The sequence below is a fragment of the Copidosoma floridanum genome, unplaced genomic scaffold, assembly GCF_036245765.1.
Source record: "Copidosoma floridanum isolate Cflo_tuat_1 unplaced genomic scaffold, Cflo_Japanese_pri ptg000029l, whole genome shotgun sequence".
Lineage (NCBI taxonomy): Eukaryota > Metazoa > Arthropoda > Insecta > Hymenoptera > Encyrtidae > Copidosoma > Copidosoma floridanum.
Genome location: NW_028321906.1, coordinates 7133684 through 7140533, shown reverse-complemented (window position 1 = coordinate 7140533; position 6850 = coordinate 7133684).

Genomic DNA, 6850 nt, shown 5'->3' with positions numbered 1-6850 from the left:
TTCACTCGCTTTTTTCCATCAAAGTGTTCTCGTGCGCGTGTGGTACACTGCTCGTTTTCGGTTCATTTACGCGCCGGGAGGATATCGGTGGTGGTGGTGGTGGTGTACTTTCTATCTCGCGGAGCGGGGCTCGGGGGGAAGAAGACGAAGAATCGCCTTGCGGTGAAAGTGTTTTTATTCCGAGGCGGAGGGAGAGCGCGTGTGAGAAAATCGTGGCGCCGAATTGCGCTGGTCTGACCGCCGGTATGTTTTGTACATGCGGAGCAGCCGTGTATACCTACATGCTTTCATTGAGGCTTTGTGCGGTGGCACGGGCGCGTGACATTTTTGGCCTTTTTTTTCCTTTTCTTCTTTGTTTCCGCTTGAGCTTACGGGCCAGCTAGGCACAACGCTCAGAGTGCTTTTAACGCGAGTCAGTTTCTTAATTGGTGCGTTTCGGCGAGCCAACTTTTAGAAAGTGAAATCATTCAAGCTCCCCCCCCCCCCCAAGGATGACTAATTCGGCTTTTAGGAGATGGGGAAGTTCTTGATTATCAAGGTCACAGTATGTGGGTTTTTCACGTTGACCATTTTTTTGTACAACTATTGCCTCGCTCAAGCGGTTGTGAAGTAAAAGGACAATTAATAAACGACTTGACACCCAAGGACTGACCATGTCAAATTGAATCCAAGAGAGTACATGGGGCCATTGTGACTCTAACTTGGCCGGGAAACGTCAAACCGTAAGGGTGAACACCCCAGTGCCCCAAAGAGAACATGTCTTTCCTGTAGCAGTGACAAAAAAAACACAAATCGTGTTGAAAGTATGCACCAATGGCAAATGCTGCACCATCGGTGAAACTTTGTCTCAATCTCACTACGGGGTACATCCTCTCTAAGATATACGGTTTCACTCGCCAGATAAGCCCGCGGCTCTCGACTTCACGCCACAACGGCTCCAAGAAAGGAAAACGGAGTCTTATCGCGTGCATTAATGATATACCTTTGCTGACCCACCTGCAATTAATACGTACGGCCGAAAAGCCAGTAGACCGTTTTCTACTGCCCGAGTCTTTGCTGTTAGGAAAAAAAAGAGATAGCAAGATAGCAGGGCAGTGTGTATTTGGAGAAGTTTTTGCGTAAAAAATTTTTCCCCCTTATTATTTCGTACACAGCAAAAAAGCTGTTACGTAGAGATTTTTTCATTTTCATTCAGATTCTTTTTTTTACTCTCCGATCCAGCAAAAAGGGATGTGGTTGATTTGACCGATATGACTCTGCGTTGCATGTTGCTATGGCCATATATTTATATACGTACTTGCATTAACTTTTGAGAAATTTCGATTGATTTTTCAGATCGACAGTTCGATAATAGTAATCTGCAGCGATACGCTTTCATTTTTATACATTATTGGCCAAATAATACGAAACAAGAAAATTGTTCATCTACGATCCAATAATGTTGTACAATCTAAATTGTACACCAACGGAGTTATCTGCCTTTTGATACACCGTATACGGTATAGGTAACATTGTTTCCATGCACGACAGCAAGCAGGTAGTACACAATACATACACACACACACACACACACAATCGAGAAAGTCGTGTGGAACAGCTAAGCGAGGCGAGATAAATACCCGATGGAAGTCGTTTCGTACACCATTTCAGGACACACTGTACAATGCCATTCTCTTCTCGCGCGAATAAGCGATATTTTCGCGCCTAATGTGTCAATGTACCTTACCTACTAGTACTCGCGAGCCTACTGCTATTCATCTTTTGCGAATCTCTCTGGAATGCATCCATACAGTGATAAATGGCACAACAATCTGCCAGAGTGTAATTTTCAATGATTGCTCGAGACGAAGCTGGACAGCTTCCGAACTTCGATGAAAGATGGTAAATGCGTTGTATGTACGAGAATATGCAAGATTACCGTGGATATATGTGTACGAGGTATACGTGACGCAGTTAGGCACACAACGTTTTGAGTAACTTTCCATGTTCGTGAGTTCATCGTATTTAATTTCTATTTAATTTCCATTGCTTTGCTTATTAATCACTCATTTCGCTCAACATGTATATTCACACGCGTGTCATTGAACTCCTTAATCCCTGCCGTTAGTCCTGCGATTTCGTGGGGTTGTAAGACTTTACAGTTGCTCGCGCAAATAAAACCCCCCCGAGTTGGAAAAGCGTACAAACTTCGAGCCGGCGCCTTCGATCGAAGTGCGCCAAACAGATGTACATATACATATTAATTGGAGAAACAGGTTCGGGGCCGTAACTTTCCTTTTCAGGTTCAATAATGCAATCTGGCGCTTAATGTATACACACGAGCGTGCTCTCGCACCTGGGGATATATGAGCAGATTTTTTTCCGGTGACTTCCCAATTAACCGGCCGAGTTGAAAGCTTTTTCAGTACAGGCATGCACTAAGGCTCGAGATATGCGCTAGACGATGAAAAAAAAAAAAAAAAAAGAGGGCCGGGGGAAAGGAAGCTATGCGGAAGTGTCCCAGCGAGTCTCCACCCGGGGCGTTTTCACTTTGATATTATACTGTGTGCTCGAGTGTCTGCGCGCGATTGGGCGAGGAAATATAAGAAGAAAGGCTTTCTCGCTGCCGAGCGCGACCGGGAGGTGAGTGTGGGGGGAGGTCCAGCTGAGAGTGTTATCCTTCGATGATGCAAGGCGGACGACGTTAGACCTCGTATACCACCTTGTTTTCTCGCTCGCGAGGTAAGTTATGCTGTTGTCTATATACCCCCCTTTTTTTTTTTCTTTCAAAAGATCTTGCGATGTTTGCATTTTCTTTTTGTTCCTCTTTGCTCCTGGATTTCACTTGGGTACGGTTTGAAAATAGTAACTATAACATGTTACGTATTTGATTTACGATATCGATCGCGTACGTACGTGGTAGCCCGTGGTTATTTTTTTGATAAACACTCCGTGAATCGCTTGAAAGTCGAGACTGGCTTCCTTTCTATCCTCGAAAAAAATCAAAGCACAGCTGACGTAGAAACGCAAATGTAATCACAGTCTTCTGTCTCGTATAAATATCGGCAGCGTTTTTATTTTCCAATTATCTTTAACGCCAGTTTCCTGTCCCGTCGTAACTCCACTTTGGACATTCGCCGATGCGAAAAGCATGTACAAGGTACGGGGCAAAAACCAATACCCCCGCGCTTGAAAGTAGAGTGCAATAAACATGCCGGGAGCAAAAACAATGGCGCGATGCTCTGAATACGAGGTCGAGGAAAAAAATCATCTCCAGCCCGTGTATAACCTACCTTATACATGAACGAGAAAACTGCAGCTCAGCCGTGGGTGTACATACCAATACACGCGTGTCTTGTACGTATCATCGGACGTAGCGGGTGAAAGTGGTGGATCGGTATAATCGGATTTGAGAAAAGTCCGAAATGGAGATCGGCTCGCGCGTCTCGGTAACTGACCAGTGAGTTTGGGCGTGGGTGCGTTAATGGGCGGGCATTGATGCGAAGGTGACCGGGGATCGATGAAAGCACGAACACGTAAGGATGATCGTACCTGCCGATAAAAGAATTTTAGTTACGCGAGTCGCGAAACAGTGTATTACTTAATGGACTCCCTTTCGTTTTTTTTGTTTTTTTCTCATTCTTTCTGATTTCGTGGGGGCGTTTTCGTTTTGGAATAAATCAATTATGTAAAAGAGTTGGCGAAACGGTGTGTGGAACTTTTTTCTTTATTTTGCTTCGGAGAAGTGAAAAAGTGTTGGAGGACTGGGCGAGGACTTTCCGAAGGGGATAAACAGCCACGAGTGTAAATCATCGTCTGTACATGTACATACTCGATGTCTTTATTGCGGATTAGGTATATCCATGTCAGACGAGACACGAGCCTTTTTCAATGCTTGCCCAATGCACCTGCTGCTGATATACCATACATTTGCCGTTACATCGAGATTTAGAACGTTTTTGATGTATCTACTTTCATTTTCTGCCTCTGCAACTACTCGCTCGATATTTTTATCGCCCGAATGTTACAACCGGCCTTCGAAAGTTGCAATTTTACAGAAATCCCCGCGTATACATTTTTAAGTTACAGTTTGATGTATGAAAAATGTCCCCCTTTGATACCATCTAAAATAAAAAAGATCATGATGAAAAGCAAAGAAAAAGGAAGACAAATCGAGTGGTGCTGCATAGGATGCTCTCGCTCGGACGATCGAAGGCGCACTGGTGCTGCCGGTGATCCTGTCCCCCCTCCCTCCGAGAATCGGCAGTCCTGCGCCGCTACCGGCAGGGGCCAAGCTCTATATAAGAGACCGACTCGCCGGCTCGGACCCGACAGATAAAGGCCCATCGCGCGCGAGCGAGTCGTTACGATCGTTTTTTTGTTTTTTAGTCTCCTTTGGCTTTCCGGTGTTGTCTCCTGGTTCTTCTTTCTGTGATCCAACTGCATTTTAACGGAGAATCCATTCGGGAATACATTCTGGACGCCACCTACTGATACAGGTAACGGTGTGAATTGTCCGTGTATAAGTATGCATTGTGCAATTACCTGTTTTGATTGATTTTGCTGTTGTTCTTGTTCGGATTTCAATCTTTGTAAATTACGATTTCAACGTGAAAAGTGACGTTATACATCTTTGGTTTTTTTTCAATAAAGGCTCATTATAAACAAATCAGTTGAGATTCAGTGCGTTAAATTAAATATGTATAAGTGATTGCTCGATATTACTATGATTGATAATTTTTAGTAGCCTACGAATAAAAACCAATAAAGAACTAGAGAACTTTTGTAAGAAAATCAAAAATTCTTACTTATACACAACAAATTAAAAATGACCGTTTTGGGACAGTAACATTACCGTGAAACGGTGAAAATTCCTCAAGCGGTTATACCTTACAAAGGCCTTCATTTTTTATTTCTCTCGGTGCACTTTTGATACTTGGGTCAAAAGACACAATGAACAAGTATAGCACCATTGAATAAAAATCCGAGAGTTTCTTTACCGGTATAACGCGCGCTGACACGCCGTACAACACCCGAGACATTATTTTACCACGCATAAATATTCCAACGACGATAGCAATCGAAATGCACGCGAGTGCCTGTCCTACACAATGGGGCCTACTCGACGAAGCTGTCAAACCCTCCCAACTCGAGTCGACAGTGCGAAAATGGGTATTCGGCCCTGCCTAGGATGCAAATGGAAAGACAGAAAAAAGAAAGACGGAGTAACAAGAGCAAAGTCTCGACCAAGGCGGAAACGCGCGTCTACGTATATCTTGTGTGGTGCAACGGGTAACGCGTTATTAATCACTTTCATCGACCGTAGCGGTGTTTACCGGCTCGTTAGGTCGGGGGAAATCGAGCGTTGAACTGCACGTTACGGGGTGCAATGGGAACTTGCACCGGTGCAGGCTTTAAGATATTTGGGATCCGTGGGTCGTTCATGGCGTGCGAATGTGAGAGAAGTTCTTTTTGTTGCGCTTGAATGGTTACTCGAGCGAGTTTCTCACAATGGTGAGGCCAATTTTATTTTTTAACTTCGCGCAGTGCTTTTTTTTAAATTTTGCTCTCCCATGTCGATTAGGCGATACGTGGAAATCATGGGTTACGAACGGATGGATTGATATCGGTGCAAAAACTACCGGTCGGGAGGTATAATTTACAGTTTTATCGTCACGTTAATTAGCCAAGGGGCAAAGAGAGAGAGAGAAAGCATATATAGCAATGGAAGATAATTTACGTCCAGCTTTGGTATTTAACTAGTATGGACTTGCCATAACTTGTATAATTTACAATATATTATTGATTAGAATGAGCATACGTGACATCGATCACAAGCTACGAAAAACGTCCAAAGCATGATATTTACAACGCGCGTTAGCTCATTTTTATTGCGTGTCGATTCCTTGTAAGAGAACCCACTCGAGAAAAAACCATTAATAACACCCCGTTCCGCGCAGACAACAACAAAAAGTCGAGTAAAGCCGTAAAAAGTTGAAAAAGTAAACAAAGCAATGTAGCCCAATTTCCCAGTCGGCCAACAAGTAGGTACGGCTTGTGCAAGTCCCCCGGAATAATCGCGAAAACGAAAAACTGCCCGCGCGTCCAGCGGCTTACGAAACCTCGGTAGCGCGAACGGGTACATCCAGCAAAGGCAGCACAATTACGTTTAGCGGAGACCGGCCCCTTCGGGATGCATGGACACTCGCTCCCGGCGCGTAACGAGCACACGCGTCTCCGGCCGTTGCTCCAGATTGCCTTTTTCAAACGCCAGCCCCCTCACCGTGCCAACTTTGCTGTCACGCGCCAAGGGAGAGCTTCGGGCTATACGCCAGAATGTACCCGCCGGACAACTATCTCCCCTTTCGTTCGCCGTGGGTATTAAGTGTACGGTGTACTGCCGCAGGCGACCATTGCGCAACAAGCCCCTCCCGTCTTTTGGCCGCTCCTTGGAGGCTCTGTTGCATTTTTTCTCGCGCCCCATTTTTGAGAGACCCGTGCGTTTATTATCTCCGAAGCATGAAACCGGCTGGGCTCCGTAGACGCCCAACCGGATGGACTTCTTTCTCGGAGTGGGTGATCGGGACCGAGATTTTCGACCCATGTAGGGATCGTGAAGCAGGGAAAAATTAAATTTGCCTTTTACTGGGCTCCAGCTAACTTGTCTTTGTGCAACGTAAAGTTCGGAATTAACCGGGTGATCGATGTGCTCGCTTTGGAGGGGGGCACCTCGCTTGAGATCTTGATCACCGCGCGTGGGAATTATTTTCTCAAACAAATCGCTAGAAAGCCTCGGAAGTGTTTCCCGAAACCTACTTCGTTGAGTCTCATTTTATTTTATTCCCCATAAAAACGGGCTAATCGCAGCCTC